This window comes from Arvicola amphibius, chromosome 6 (assembly GCF_903992535.2).
Source record: "Arvicola amphibius chromosome 6, mArvAmp1.2, whole genome shotgun sequence".
NCBI lineage: Eukaryota > Metazoa > Chordata > Mammalia > Rodentia > Cricetidae > Arvicola > Arvicola amphibius.
In genome coordinates this window covers 114865744-114882425 of record NC_052052.2, presented here as the reverse complement: position 1 = coordinate 114882425, position 16682 = coordinate 114865744, and positions in this window count along the sequence as shown.

The window sequence follows — 16682 nt, the reverse complement described above, 5'->3', positions numbered from 1 at the left end:
ACTCTGCCTTCCTCCTCCCATGCTATAGGCTAAGCCAGTTTCTTTATTCATCAACCAATAAAAACAACACAGAGAAAGAAGGATCTCCCACACCACACTGCTGCAGTTTGAATCCTGGAAGTCTCCTTGCTGCCTGCCTGCCACAGTTTTGCCAAGTAAGTGGTTACAACATCTGTGTTTTGTAGACTCTGTTTTCTTGCTGGATATATCTCACATTCCAGAGTTTTCTTTCTCTCTGAAATTTTAGTTTAATCTAACTATATTATTTCTGTGGATCTCTGATTTCTATACATGTATTACTGTTATAACTTGGTTACCTTTCCTATTTAATGTAACAGGAATGTTGGTCAACTGATATCTACCATTAATCCCCCTAACAGGGAGTAGTAAAGAAGGAAGGAAAGATATTTTGTTTAAAATACAGATCTGGGACTGTTTATATATTCATGGAGTCCAAATACTTATAGTCTGACATGTACTTAGTTAAATATCTCATGTATTTCCTGCAGATGGTTATTAAAATATTTTACATTCAGCCTGACTAAGCAGCATTTAGAGTCTTGTGGTGACTTAAATATTACCTATTACAAAGGGAAGTAATGAGACCAGAGCTGAACAGAAAGCAATGGGACCCTGTATACCAGAGAACATCCATTACACTGGCCACATAGTCTTCCTTTTCTGTTTCTATTTACTTCTCCAAGGCGAGTTCTAATGATGCTGGTTTTGTACCTAGTCACTATAACTTCTTATGTTTGTCAGTGATGTTGTACTGTATGCAAGGTAAAGTTCCAAGCTCAGCAATGGCAACTACAAAGAGCTGGGCTGGGATCTGGGCCTACAAAAGGCACACTTAAGAACCACAATTGAGCCGGGCGATGGTGGCACACACCTTTAATCCCAGCACTCGTGAGGCAGAGGCAGGCGGATCTCTGAGTTCGAGGCCAGCCTGGTCTACAAGAGCTAGTTCCAGGACAGGCTCTAGAAACTACAGGGAAACCCTGTCTCGAAAAAAAAAAAAAAAAGAACCACAATTGAAGCTAGCAGACGTCTAATTGTGGAATTACAAGAGAGAAGTAAGACTGGTTTCTTTGAGTCTTGGCACACAGACATGCAAAATACTATCTTTTGCAAAATTTAAGTCCCAAAGGTTTCCATCTCCAAAATCATGCAGTCCAGAGGATACCCCTATCTTATATACCATATCAGGTCTCATATGTGGCTGCTAGGAATGCTAGCAATAGGCAACCACAGAGCAGATGACCTAATTACGACTATGACAGTGCCCTTGCCTTTGCTGAAACAGGCTAGGTTCCTCCGTCAGCAATTTCATTTGTTCCCTCAAAATTTGCACAAGCTTTTACCTGGTTTACCCTTGCCCAGCTGTGAACATTTAATCAGAACCTATGCAACTTAACACGAATTGAGCCATTGAATTTGTCTACCACATTCTTTGGCCAAGAATGAGAGCACATAAATTTCCTGCTAGACTGCTCTAAACTTGTTGCATGGTACCTTATGGGAGGAATGGTGGTGGTTCTAATATTTCTGCTTAAGTGTCTCCTACAGCTAAGAATGGTGGTGGTTCTAATATTTCTGCTTAAGTGTCTCCTACAGCTAATTCCTGACAACAGCGGGTGAACAAGGCAACACTCCAGGTGTCAATGGCTGTGAAGTGTAATGCACCAAAACCTCCAAGGGAGGTAATCCATGCTAGGCCAACACAAATACAAGAGACCATTTAAAGCCTTAGTTTTCCTCAAAGTATCCCCTTGCTTCTGACTTCTTGGGACCTTCTGGGGACCCAATCCTTCAAAGACTAGTAGTCAAACATGAGTAAAAACCTGTCCAGCAGGCCAGCCTAAGACAAGCACAGCCCAAAATGTTGGGGGGAGGTTACCCAAAGTGGGGTAATAAAAATATATAACTTCCACTAGGTCACCCAATAAAAATAATATAAAAAAGGTGAGATGAGGCAGGGCAATAGTGCAAGCACAAACAAGCACATGCAAACTCACATTGAACAATCAAAATTGGCCAAAACAGTCTGTCAGTGGACCAAAAGCATGATAACGAATGTCATGTATTCACAACACATCAGCAGTGACAGCCAGTTTCAAAACAACCAACCAAAAACATTCCTACAACAGCTTAATTTCCCTACCCCCATAAAAAATCCCTGACCCTTTTACAATAAAGAACTTCTGTATTGGAATCTCTCAGAGTCTGTGTTGTTGCCTCTGTGTCTTCTAATGCCCTGCCCTCTGGGAAACAGGGATCACACAACAGACAGTAGCAACAACTACAGTGTTATTATTGTGTTCTGACAAATAAAGCTTGCCTGGAAATAAGAGAAGCAGAGAAGCAGACTCCAGAGACTTCTCAACTCTCAGAATCCACAGACTGAAAGGGCCAAGATCCTGTCTTTGTCTCCTCATCATCACTTCCTGTCTCCAGTCTGTACAGACCTCCAGAGCTCTATGGTTAACTAGTGACTAGCTCCACCCTCTGATCTCTAGGCAAGCTTTATTTGTCAGAACAAAAACAAAATATCACACAATGCAGAGAGACAGAGATTGAGAGAGATTAAAATTTTTCCATAGTTACCCAAGATCCTGGTTGTCAGTATTTATATCTTAGATTTAGTTTCTGATCCTCAATATCTTCCTGTAACTCATGTTATCATCTAGACCCTCACTCCCCCATTCATCTCTGTCTCAGGATTTGTTACGAGTTGCATAAAAGAGTCATAAAATAGTCACTGTAGTAAGTTCATTTGAATATGTGTGTTTGTGTGATGTGTGTGTGCTTATGTATGTCTTACTAACCAGATATTAAAGTTGTTAATTTTGTTTTGCAGTACTGAGAATAAAATCTGGGACCTCATATAAATTAGACCAGCATTGTATCTGGGATCTTCAACCCCAGCCTCAAACATTTTTATTCATGTATGTGTATGTTATGTGTGTCTGTGAGAGCATGTGTGCTCTGGCATGTATTTGAAAGTTAGAGGACAATTTGAAGGAGTCAGTTCTGTCTTTCTACCAGGGGAACTCAAGTTCTCAGGCTTGGCAATAAATGGCTTTGCCTGCTGAGCCATCTGACCAGATCAAATTGTTATACTTAATAAAAAAGAATAAATTAACCCATTCAAATTATCTTAATTTGTGGATGAAAAAACACTTCATTTTCAAATGCAATCTGTTGCAATATCATACTTAACAATCATTGTATTTGTATAAAGATACAGAGTTTGTGGTTATTCTTTCTAAAGTTACAAAATTTAAAAATTATTCTAGGGGGAAAAAGTTAGAGTTCCAAGGTTATTTAAAACTTTAACTTTTGAAGTTATTCGTCAATAAATATCACAATTATAGCTGAAAAAATGGAGGACTTTAGGCGACTCTTCTTGCTGAGCCTGTGATTCTAAACAGATAAGCACACTTGAGTGGGTAACAAGACTTTGATCTGTTCAGCATAAAAATAGGCTGGCCCATTAAGGTTATTAAACTCAGAGGCACATTCTGAAAAGAGCATTTGAAAATGGATTTCTTGCAAACTGTCATCAAATATTCACAGATAAAATAATTATGTAGCAAGACAAAGGATGGTGGAAATTGGAGGGGGCTGACAATCAAGAGAACTGGAGAGGAGGGCTATGCAAACATTTTGTGAGGGTTTTCTTGAGATAGACTTAGATATGAGAATTTGAATATTGAAAATTGAACCTTTACAGCCCCTCATCACTCCTGCTCTGCTGTATAAGAGGGACAGGTAAGGTATGAGTTACTCCCTTAGTTTCCTTTCTGTGGCTGTGATAATACACCCTGACAAATGCAACTTAGGAAAGAATAGTTTATTTGGCTCATAATTCCAGGTTAGAGTCTGTCACCATGGAGAAGTAACAATAGCAGGAATATGAAGTAGTTGGTCATGTTCACAGATAAGAACAGAGAAAATAAATGCACGCTTGTGTTCATCCTCATTGAGCACAGTGTAACTTCCTAAGGTTAACCTGAGCTTGGTGAGGCCCAGTGTAACTTCCTGAGCCTAACGAGTTTGGAGAGGAGTGACCCAGCACAATCTGACCTAGGTCTGCCTCTGCCTACCCACTGCTGATGTGGAAAGATATTATTGGCCCTTAGTCTTCATTCCACCTCACCCCCACCCCAAGACTCCAGCCCACTACCTCAGCTCTATATAAGTTCCTGCCCTGATGCAATAAAGTGAGTTCCTGCTTCGACAGTCTCCCTACTCAGTGTGTGTTCCTCCCCAGGAGAGATCGCTGGATGGGCTCTGCCTCAGCCCTATCTGCTGGAGAACATGGCATACTTGCATGCATGCAGCTAGATTTTTCCACTCTTACCCAGTTCAGGATTGCATAAGGATCAGTGCCACCTACCATGGGCAGGTCATCAGGACTCTGAACACAATCAAGATAATCTTCTACAGACATGCTCACATGCCAGCTTGATCTAGACAATTCCACATCAAGACTACTTTCCCTGGTGGTTCTAGATTGTGCTGAGTTGACAATTAAAACTGTCATAGCTAAGGTGTCCATGACTCACTTGGTTGAGATAGAATTTAACTCTCATCCAATTTGGATTCTTCTCTTACTGCGCTCTGTCTAGATCTTTTCTATCTCTATCTCAAAAATGGATGTGATATTCTTTGCTGCTTCTGTGATACTTGACTGAACTCAGTATAGGTGTGGATAGACAACTTACTGGTGTGCTCCTGTACCCCACCAATGCTGTGGCATTCTAAGGCAGGATGTCAAGGGTAAGCCTGGAAGTGACCTGGGCCAGATGGGGTCAGAGGCTACCCAAGTGAGTTGATGCTTGACCAACATCACTGTGTTTTCATCCCTAAAGTATGACTATCCTCTGGATTTCATCTCTTTGTATTTCTCCCCAAAGCAATGCTGAACAGGATGAATAGAGGCACATAGATGTGTTATAAGAGCTGATGGGGCCTTTATGTGTTGGCTCTTATCTTAATAGAGAATCAGATTGGTGTGAGAGAATTGTCTGTATTCTGTCAATTACATTTTAAACAAACGCTAATTGGCCAGACAGGAATTATAGGCCGGTCAACCAGACAGGAAGTAGAGGCGGGATGATGAGAACAGGAGAATGCTGGGAAGGAGAAAGCCCATTCCTCCCCAGTCCTGCCCAGACCACGGAAGAAGCAGGATGTGACCTGCCCCACTGAGAAAGTTACCAAGCCATGTGGCTAGCATAGATAAGAATAATGGGTTAATATTAGTGATAAGAGCTAATAAGAAGCCTGAGCTAATGAACCAATCAGTTTGTATCTAATGTAGACTTCTGTGTGCTTCTTTGGGGCTAAACGGCCATGGGAACTGGGCTGGACAGAAACCCCCACAAGCCTGTCACTAATGTTACACCAGACGTTGTGCCAAGCTCTGTAGCTACAGTGCTGAGAGCTTGTAGTACACTTCCAGGTTTTGATAGCATAGTAAAATCCTCTGACATTACTTTGAAGTCTCCCCTTTACAAATGTTACTGACAGTTCATAGTGGCCATTCTAATGGTTCTGCTCTCTTTAGCTGGGGCACAGGCTTTATCCCCATCTTTCTCACTCCACCCTGCCGAGTTTTGAGCTTAGTCTCTAAAATTCTTCTTTATTTTTATATATTTATTTAATTAATTTATCTTCCAAGATAGAATTTCTCTGTTTAGCACTGGCTATCTTGGAGCTCAGTCTGTAGACCAGGATGGCCTTGAACTCAGAGATCCACCTGCTTCTGGGATTAAAGGTATGTGCCACCATCACCCAGCAGTTTCTAAAATTCTTAAACACAAATAATCATCAGAGTGTAAAAGAGTAAACTACCTTTAAAAATTCACATTTTCCAGCATGATGAAGCTAAGCTATATTCCTACTTGAAACTACCTTTTGATTTCCAGAGTGTTCTTTACAGCCTTCAGTTTACTTAAAATGTGGCAACTGGATGTTACCACAGCATGATTATCAAACCCAGAAAACGGGCATTGACATTGTTGCATAAACACAACTATGGACCTTGTTTCAATTTGTCCTTTTGTTCCTGCATCTATTACACAGTCTTACCTTGTTCTTGAGTTGATAATTGTTCTTCTTCTTTTCAGGTGCTTATAATGACTCAGCCCTTCCTAGTTATTGGTAACACTTTCTGTGTTGTGTGTGTGTGTGTGTGTGTGTGTGTGTGTGTGTGTGCGTACATGTATGTTCCAGAGAACAATCGCAGGTGTCCAGGTGTCATTACTCAGAAATAGTCCACTTTGCTTTTTTGAGGCCTGAGACATTTTCTTTGGCTGGCCAGTCAATGAGTCCCAGGGGTCCTTCTGCTTTTGCTCCCCCACCCCACCTGTGCTGGAATTATGCAGGTGTGCCATTATGCCTGGATTTTTTTTCCTTCAGGGTCTTTTTTTTTTTTAATAAAGCTGGCATCCTTTTGCTCATACTGTAGTACTATACCTACCAAGATTTCTGTCCAGCTTTGACACCACCAAGTGCTAATCAATGAATTGGTAGAATGTCCTCAAACCTCTACTCCTCTAGAGTTTTCTAATTTGAGATCAGGGTTGGGCATTTTCCAGGAATGTCACAGAACTGCTGTTATTTTTGTGCATTGTGTCTGGAACTTTGTTGTCAGCCTGCCTTAGAACCTATGATGTCCACTCTGATCAGTTGGCTAGGGTGGAGCCTATTGAATTTATTTCTTAAAAAAGTAAGTTTTTAAGATTTATTTTATTTTGGGTGTTTTATCTGCATGTTATGTCTGTGCATCATTCATGTGCGGTTCCTACATAAGCAGAAGAGGTTCATAAATGCCCTGGTATGGGAGATGCAGATGTTTGTGAGCGACCATGTATGTAATAGGAACTGAACCCAGGCCTTCTGAAAAGAACAAATGGTCTTAACTGCTGAGCCTTCTCACCAGTCCCCTGTTGGATTTCTTGACTACAAACTACCTCTTTTCCCTTTGTCATTACACAGGATATACTTATATACAATGAAAGAAGTACTCTTCCTCCCACTCATGCATCCCAAACCCAAACAAGCATGTGGTGTATAGGAAGTGTGTGCCTTGCTTTCCCAGCACAGGTATATTTGGCTCTCACCATCCTGTTTGTTTCCTTCTTTGTTCAGTCCTTCCGTGGACATACATTGTTTTCAGAATTTCTAAGCCACTCCCTTGTAAAAAGCAAAGTTACTCACTAGGTAGCAACTTCACATAAAAATCTTTCTTTTTGGCCTTATGATATTTAATCAACACATTGTTTTCCACTGTGACCTAGGTCGCGTCTTCTTTTCCCTCACCTTGTCAATGTGGGCTCTGTCCTAGTCTGCGTGTTGCCTCTGGCATCCTGCTTGAGTTTATCTATTTCTACATCTTGTGTGTGGAACATAATTAAGGTTTGAAAGGTTAGAACTCTGCAAACAAGAATTGTCACCGCTCATTCCCATTCCTTCCTTCTTCCTGCTCCATTAGAGCACCTCCTCCGCGGGCAAACTGGCTCCTTAGTTTCGATTACATACTTCCTGTATTTATTTGCACAAATGAACAAACACAGGCAAGTTTATTCCCTGCACTGCTTGTACATAAAGAATTTTGATAATCATTTGTACACTGATTAGCTTTTCCTCACAGTGTGTTGTAGAAGGAAGGAGCAGCGTGGCTGCGTTCCCGCCGCCCAGTTCCCAGCAACCGGCTAGCTTTATCCGAAATAATTACACGGAAACTGTATTCTTTTAAATACTGCCTGGCCCATAGTTTCAGCCTCTTATTGGCTAATTCTCACATCTTCCTTTAACCCATATTTAGTAATCTGGGTAGCACCACGAGGTGTGGCTTACCAGGAGAGATCTTAACCTGCGTCCATCTCAGAGAGGAGCAGCATGGAGTCTCCTATGGCGACTGCCTAAAGCGTCTCTCCAACTCTACTTCCTTGTTCCCACAATTCTGTTCTGTCTACTCCACCTACCTAATTTTCTGTTCTTAAAGGGCCAAGGCAGTTTTCTTTATTAATTAACCAATGAAAGAAACATAGACAGATAACTCTCCTCCATCATTTCCCCTTTTTCTGTTTAAACAAAAAAGAAAGGCTTCAACTTTAACATAGCAAAATTACATATAACAAAACAGTTATCAAGCAAGTATTACAGTTACAATATTTAAATCTATTTTATCTTTTATCATAACTAAGGAAATCTATAACTATCTATTTATTCTTCAACTCCATCAAAGACTCCAGAAGGATATAATATTACCTAAGTAAACAAGTCATTTGTAACTTTCAAACTCTAGAAATGACAGAGACAACTCGCTGCCTAGACAGTCACCCAAAGTTCCTCTGTACCGTTGGGGCATCCATCTTCAGCCTTCAGGCCCACAGTATCCAGCAGACATTTCCATGAAGCAGAAAAATTCCAAAGACAGTTCAGTCACTTTCTGCTGTGTCCTGCAGAACGTCTCGCAGACTCTTTAATGAATCAGGAACCCCAAAAGGCCATCTCAACTTTAGGCAAGTTCAGCAGTCCTCTTTCTGTGGTTCCTTGTGTCCAGTTTATGCAACAGTCCAGGCAAGAGCAGTTTCTTGCCCAAATGGCTAACAAACTCCATAAGTAGCCTCTTCGATGCCCATCTTCCTCTCGAAGTAGATTGGTGCTGCCAGGAGCAGACGTGTCTCATTGTCATGAAAAACCCTAAGTTATTAAAACATTAAATGCCATATTCTGCAGTCTTTGAAAGATATGAAGAATGTCTATCTAACTGAAATATATCTCTACATATCTAGAAAATCTAATAACATGACTACAAGCTTAACTATTATCAATGATTATCCATTAACAACCTATATTTCCTAATTATACATTACAGTTTTAAAATGAACTACACAATCAAAATAGCTTAATCAAGATCAGAAATACATATACTTATAACAAATTGACCTTAAAATCCATACCATTGCAAATTATTCATCTCTATATCATATCCCCCTTTAAATGTAAAAGAACATTTATAAACAATATTTGGGAATGTGGGCACAGTTATTTCTCTCCAAACTGCTTCCTGCTGAGTGGGGGCGTTGTTATTTAGGTCTTTCATGGTATAACCTGTGTGCTAGGTTCCTCTCAGTTGGCAGTTGAGTGAAGTAATTTTTTGAAGATGTTCACAGCAACCTTTCAGGAGGGCGTGGTCTATCATACCATATTGGGATAGAAGCAATCCACAGAGTCTCGTCCTCTGTGAAAACAAAAGAAGAAACTCTTTTCCAAAGCATCATGTTCTTAGATCCAAATCCTGAAGTCATACCATTAAAATGTCCATTTTGGTCTAGACTGGCAGCCCATATAATGAAATGTCTCTCTGTATTTAGCTCCTTTACAGTCAAAAAAATCAAAGAAAACACAACAAAATACATAATCCAGACTCTCTGTGAATTTTCCATTTTTACGTGGCTTATTTTTACTCTATCACTTTACTTCTTTTAATCTATAACTATCTGTACTCTGTCTCTTTAAAGACTTTACCCTTTTTTTTTAAAGGCATTAACTTTATTTTCTATATTTTTTCTTCTCTTTCGCTCTCAAGCCTACGTACATTTATCCAACATTGTGACCCAGTTAAAGGCCTTCTATGTCTGAATCTTTCCTATTGTGAATCTGTAATTTTTTTACTATCCAGAAGCACTTTTGTTTTGTGCTTTTAAATCGCTACACACTTAAGAATCTAAGCTGTGACATTCCTAGGTCAAAAACAGGTACTGCAGGCTTGCCACGCCCAGTCCAACATAGCTGAGCCGCTTGTGACTCTGAATCGGTTGCAGCTCTGAGCTGCAGAGCTGCAGGCTGCTCTGGATGTTGGCTCCACCTCTCTCCAATTTCAAAATGGAGGATGTACCATTTTCTACTAGCTCTGGGGCCGCCAGGTAGGAGCCGCACTCAGCACTTTAACTCTGAGACTGAGCGTGCAGCACAAAAACTCTTTTCATCCAAGTTACAGCCAAATCTGACATGCAGAGCACTGCGCAGTCTGAAAACATCTCTCTGTATTGTGGCAGGAATCCGCCATGCTCTTCCACCTGCCTAAGCCTGATTCCGCCATCTGCCCAGGTGCAGGCAGGGATCTCTGAGCCTTTGGACCGGTCTCAGTGCACTCTCCTTCCGATCCCACGCGGGAACACAAATATCCAGTCCTATAAAAGCCATTGAAATGCTTTAAAGCCAGAGTTCGTGCTGGCGGCACAGCACCAGGAAGCGGCGTTTTAAAATGACTCAGCTTTTTCTCTGCCGCTATTGCCGAAACAGGAAATCTCTCTATGGCACGTCCTAGCAAATAGCAAAAAGCTGTGTTAAACTCTCTCTCTCCTTTATTTAAAGCCCTCTCGGGTTTTTAAGTGGATTTAGTCACCACGTTGGAGCGCCAATCTGTAGAAGGAAGGAGCAGCGTGGCTGCGTTCCCGCCGCCCAGTTCCCAGCAACCGGCTAGCTTTATCCGAAATAATTACACGGAAACTGTATTCTTTTAAATACTGCCTGGCCCATAGTTTCAGCCTCTTATTGGCTAATTCTCACATGGGGGAGAGCGCCAAGAACGGGGCTGCCTTCCGGCCCCCAATCCTATTTAAAGGGCAATGCTACCCCGCTGGAGCAGCCACGCCCCTGAATGCAGGGATTGGGCCAGCTGCCCCAACAGTGTGTCACAGCAAACACCTGGTCATCAGCTCCTGGACCTCTTCTCCAATCTCTTTAAAGTTGGTTTATGGTGTGTGTGTGTGTGTGTGTGTGTGTGTGTGTGTGTGTTGCATTGTCTGGAGACCAGGGGACAGTTTGTGGGAGTCATTTCTCTCTTTCCACCATGTGAGTTCTGACTACCAAACTCTGGTTGACAGCAAACCCCTTTATCCATAGAACCATCTCACTGGTCCCTCACCCTTACCCCCCACCCCCACAGGTCTACAGAAATGTAGTATATTCACCATCAGGTATTCAATGGATTTTCTATGTAAGAGCAGTGTGTTAGCTCCTTCTCTCATTGTATTAGTCTCTTTCCTTGTTGCTATGACAAATACCTGTCAAAAGCTACTTAAGGGAGGCAGGGCTTAATTCTGGCTTGCAGTTTGGGGGTATAGTTTATTATGACTTGAAAGGTATGTTGACAGGAGCATGAGGCAGCTGGTCACACTGCCCCTGCAGCTGGCAGGAGCATGAGGCAGCTGGTCACACTGCCCCTGCAGCTGGCAGGAGCATGAGGCAGCTGGTCACACTGCACCTGCAGTTGACAGGGGCATGAGGCAGCTGGTCACACCTGCACCTGCAGTCAGTAGGCAGAGGCACAAGGGCTGGTGCTTGACTTAGTTTCTCCATTTTATTGTTTGGGATTCAACCCATGGGGTGGTGCTGCCTGCATTCAGAGAATATTTTTCCCTCTTCAGTTTAAACTATCTGGAAATATCCTCACAGACACATCCGGAGGTGTCTTTCTATTGGCATTCTAAGCCTATGCAGTTAACAAATGCAGATTAACTACGACAATCACGTATAATGGATATGCACTTACAAACATCATTCCAATGTCTTGTATTTAATATGCACTATACTTATTTTTATGTAGTTTATGGTGGGTTAGTGATCAGGTTAGACCCAGAAACCCAGGCTGCTGGATTGAAACACAGTACACACTCCCTCACTGGCCCTACAAAAGAATATACTTTCATGTTTTTTTTGAGACCCGATAAGAGAAAAATGCTATCTCATTGTGATCCTAATGTTCACTTCTCTGATTATGATTATGGACACTTGTTTTACTATCTGAGGACCAGTTTTACATCTTTTATTATTGATTCATAACACCAAGAAGCATTTGCAAAACCGGTGACAAACTGAGAGAGCAGATTAAAGGATGCTTAAGGATGGTGGTTGCAGATGAATCTTCCCTGTGGTCTCCTATTGTCGACTGAAGTTCTAAGATAAAAGAAATTTCTCTTTTCAAACAAGTCAATAGGCTAGATTTGTGTCATGAGTACTGTTGGACATGACTGTGCCTTTTCTAAAGTTCATCCTTTTTAGTTGAACTGTGAAAATTCCAGAAACTGAAATACTTTGGTTTCCAGAATCACAGTCACTTGCTTCTTTAGACTAGCAGTTCTTAACCTGTGGGTTGTGACCCCTTTGGGGATGGAATGACCCTTTCACAGGGGTTGCCTAAGACTATAGGAAGATACAGATACTTATATTATGATTTATCATAGTAGCAAAATTACAATTATGAAGTAGCAATGAAAATCATCTTATGGTTGGGGTCATCACAACATGAGGAACTGATTAGAGGGTCACAGCATTAGGAAGGTTGAGAACCACTGCTCTAGACTCTCCCCCGGCCTCCCACCCTACCAAACCCAGGTAATGAACAGTCACAAAGAATGTTTTTCTACCACCTGACATTTTTTTTAATTGATCAGTAACTGGTTATCCCAACAACAGCCAACTGAGGGTGCAAAGGAATCTTCTCAACCTCATTTCTACCCGACTTCCTCCTAAACCTGTAAGAAAGGAACCCTAGTCATTCTTCTGTCTGTCTGTCTATGCCATTAACATTCCTTCTAGTTACTGTATCATAAAAAGGGCACCCGTCTCTTGGTCCTCTTTTTTTTTTTTTGGTTTTTCGAGACAGGGTTTCTCTGTGGCTTTGGAGCCTGTCCTTGTAGACCAGGCTGGTGTCGAACTCACAGAGATCCGCCTGCCTCTGCCTCCCGAGTGCTGGGATTAAAGGCGTGCGCCACCACTGCCCGGCTCTTGGTCCTCTTTAGCCCAAACCCAGAATCTTATAGATATGTTTGCTCATGAAGTAGTAGAAAGAAAGTAGCATCTTCAGGCTGAGATAAATGAGTTAGTTCCTAGTCTGGACTTCAAGTTTGCGAGGCTCAGCACTGATCTGCCACTTGCTCTGGGTCTCTCTTCTGAGTAAGATTCTATGTATTCAAGAGGGAAAGTCATTTGGAGTGGGAAGGACTTTCTAGACTATATAGTGGATACACAGGACATGGAAGTTCTGTGCCTAAACTCCTGTGTCAGCTTCCAGGATGGGTGGGAACCTATTTGCTGACTTTGCCATCTCAGAGGTAAGTTGTGTGATGGCTCATGGATGGTCACAAAAAAGCTTTGGGTGACAAGAAGCAGGCTGTTCTGAGAAGTACAGCTGAGCTGAACTTATTCTTCATGTACAGATTGTATCTGTGTTGCTGGGGTGAGGCTTAGGCTGGGATGAGAATGGAAGCTGATTGTAGGCTGATATTATAGAAGTTGATAGAGTTAAGACCTGCTGGCCCTGGGAAGCCGAAACGAGCTAGGTTCGGCATCATCCTCAATAGGCCAATTAAAGATAAAAGATAGTGAAAAATAAGGGAGGGAGATTTATTCAGCGTGGCCACACTGGGAAGAAGATTGAAGAAAGTGGGTCAATGAATCCCATCTTTCAGCCGACTTTGGTTTAAATGGAAGGCAAATGATACACACAACTAAGCAATACTGGTCAAGGTATAGCAGTACCTTGTCTCAGCTCGAGTCCCTCTTTCAAGGTGGTCTGGCGAGTTGTTAGAACTGTGTGACATTTATTTTCCCAAAGAGAACTCTCCCCGTGGCTCCCTTGTGTTAGCCTCCCTGAGACTTACAAGGCTCCTCACGAGGCTCCCAGGCCTTTTCTGGCTCCCAGCCTTAAATTCCTGGGGAAATTTCATTTCTTGGGATCTATTACTTTAATAGTCTAATGGCCAAAAGGAGGGGTACAGGTGTCTATTGAGAATATCTCCATTTCTGCCAAGGTGTCCACATGGATGTTTATACTGGTGGCATCTGTTCTCAGAACATGTAGCATTAGCCACAGGCCTACAGATTGTAATGTATGTATACTTTAAATAATGTACATTATTTTAAAAAATTTCATCAGGTACTTAAGAAGAATGATAATTTAGGAAACCCACAGATCTTGAAGCTTAGAACACACATAAAATAACAGCTCTCTGAGACCTTGCAAGGGAAAGTGATCCAGGGAAAGTGTGATTTTAGAGAAGGCAGAGTTTGAAGAGCACGTGGAAGGAGCATGGAGTCAGGAAGCAGTTTGTTTGTGGCTGACCTTGACTTCCATGAGATGTAATGAAGATGTTTCAAGTGGGGAAAAGAGATGGAGTCTGAGGTAGAACAAAGTGCCTTTGGACTCAAATGGCAGATAAAGAAAAGGAAAGGAATCAGAAACTGAGGTGGCTTGGCCTTCCGTGGTAATTTTCATAGTTTTATTGTGACATGACTAATACCATGATATTTATGTGTTTAAAATATATACTTGAATGGTTTTAGATATATCTACAGACTTGTGCTTTAGGTACCCAGCAAGCCCAGTTTGGCTACCTGTTTTCAATAAGCTAATTAAAACAGGCATGTTAATAGTGGGAAAAAAAAAGAAAATTTATTCAATACAGCTACTTTGGGAAGAGGGTCAAAGAGACCCAGTAAACCCCATAAGTCCATCTTTGGGGTTCTGAAGTAGCCTTAAGGTTTAAGCCTAAGCCATACTTACACAAGTCTTAGTAGTCCTGGTAGGGAGTATTGACCTGTCATTGACTTTTTCTGTAAGATGACCTAACAAATGCTGGTTCTGTTTCCTTTCTCCCTCAAGCTGGCTCAAACTTTAGGTTTTCTCTTTTTCTAGGGTGAGATTCCTGGGGAAATTCTAGTTTGCTGGGGTCCTTTATTCAAAGAGACTGATAGCCAGAGGGAGGGGTGTATCTGTTTAGAAAACCTACATCCCTGCCAGGCCAGTTACATAATCACTAGCCAAAGAAGAAGTTAAAACATTCACATTGCTCTGAAAAGTAACCAGGTTCATTAGCACCGGTGTTCTTCCTGTTGCCCTCTAGTCTCAGGCAAGCACTATTCTCTTATCTATCTCTCTATATTTGACTTTTTATATAAAACTTCTGATAAATAGAACAGAGGGTATGCAATGTTTTGTGGTTGCCTTCTTGTGCTTGATATAATGTTTTCAAGGTTCATTGTTGTAGATAAAATTAGTATTGTGCTTATGTTATTTATGAATGAACTGTGGTGTGGATATGCCATGTTTTGTTTATCCATTCCAGTCTTGATGGAAATTTGGATAATTTTTAACTTTGGAGTGATGTGGGATTCGCCTCTGTATGCTGTGAATATACTTTATTGCTATTGATTAATAAACCTGCTTTTGGCCAATGGTTTAACAGACTATCGCCAGGCTGGAAAAGATATATATATATATATATATATATATATATATATATATATATATATAGAGAGAGAGAGAGAGAGAGAGAGAGTAGATGGAGCCAGAGAGATGCCATGCAGCTGCTGAAAGAAATATGTGAACCACAGGTGGGAAACTTCCTGGTAAACCACGACCCTCATGGTAAAATTTAAAATAACAGAAATGGGTTAATTTAAGATGTAAGAGCTAGCTAGAAATATACTTAAGCTATTGGCCAAACAGTATTGCAATTAATACAGATTCTGTGTGATTATTTTGAGTCTGGGCAGCCAGGAAATGAACAAGTGGCGTCTGTCTATATTGGGGGATATTGTAAATAAAGTTGTGTACTCATTTTTATAGAACATCTGCCATCGTTTTTCTTGGGTATGTGTCATGTTCTGAAATCTGTGATTCATTAGGCTTATGGCATAGATGCATAAAATGGACTCTTTTTATTGATCTTAACATTTAAATCCATTAAATCAAAAGCTTCCAGTGTTGAAATAAAAAGAAATCTATTTAGTTGCTGCTTTGAATATGTGGTATATACATGTTCATATATGCGTGTATTTGTGTGTGGAAAGTCACATATGTGTATACACCAGAGGTCAGTGTTGATTACCTTGCTCAGTCACTCTTCACCTTTTTTCTTTTTTTGAGCCAGGGTCTGTCACTGACCCTGGAACTCACTGGGTCAGGGAGATTGGCTGGCTGCTGAGCTTCAAGGATGGTCCAGTCTCTACCCTTCCAGCTCTAGGGTTATAGATGTCCACCATCAAGGCTGGATTTCATCTGTTTTCTGGGAATCTGAACTTTAAATCTTACTGGGGCAGTCTGAATGAGAATGTTTCCCATAAGAACAGGGTCTCTGGTTACCAGCACAGCTTGTGGAGGTCATGGAAACCTCAAGAAGTTTAGCTTTGTGGAGGATGTCCTGCACCAGGGCTGGCTTTGTGGGTTTACAGCCTTGCATTGCTTCTAATTTGCTCTCTGAGTCTAGTCACATCTCAAGATGTAGGTTCTCAGTGTCCTGTTCTGGCCACCATGCCTACCTCCTGTCATGATTCCCCACTAATATGGGCTCTTATCTCTCTAGAACTGTGAGCCCATATACATTCTTTGTGTCATAAGTCACTTTTGGTTGCAATGTTTTATCTGAGTAATAGAAAAGTAACTAATACAAGGGGGAAGACACACCCTGGAAGTGGGTGGCACCATCACATGGGCTGGGGTCTTGCCCTGAATGATAGGGAGGAATGAATGCTCTGAGTACCAACATTCATCTCCCTCTGCTTCCTGACTATTTATGTTGTCATAGCAATGATCACACCTCTCCGGTGTGTGGCTTTTGGGATAACCTGCACTGCAGAGACACACCCAGGATTCTTAC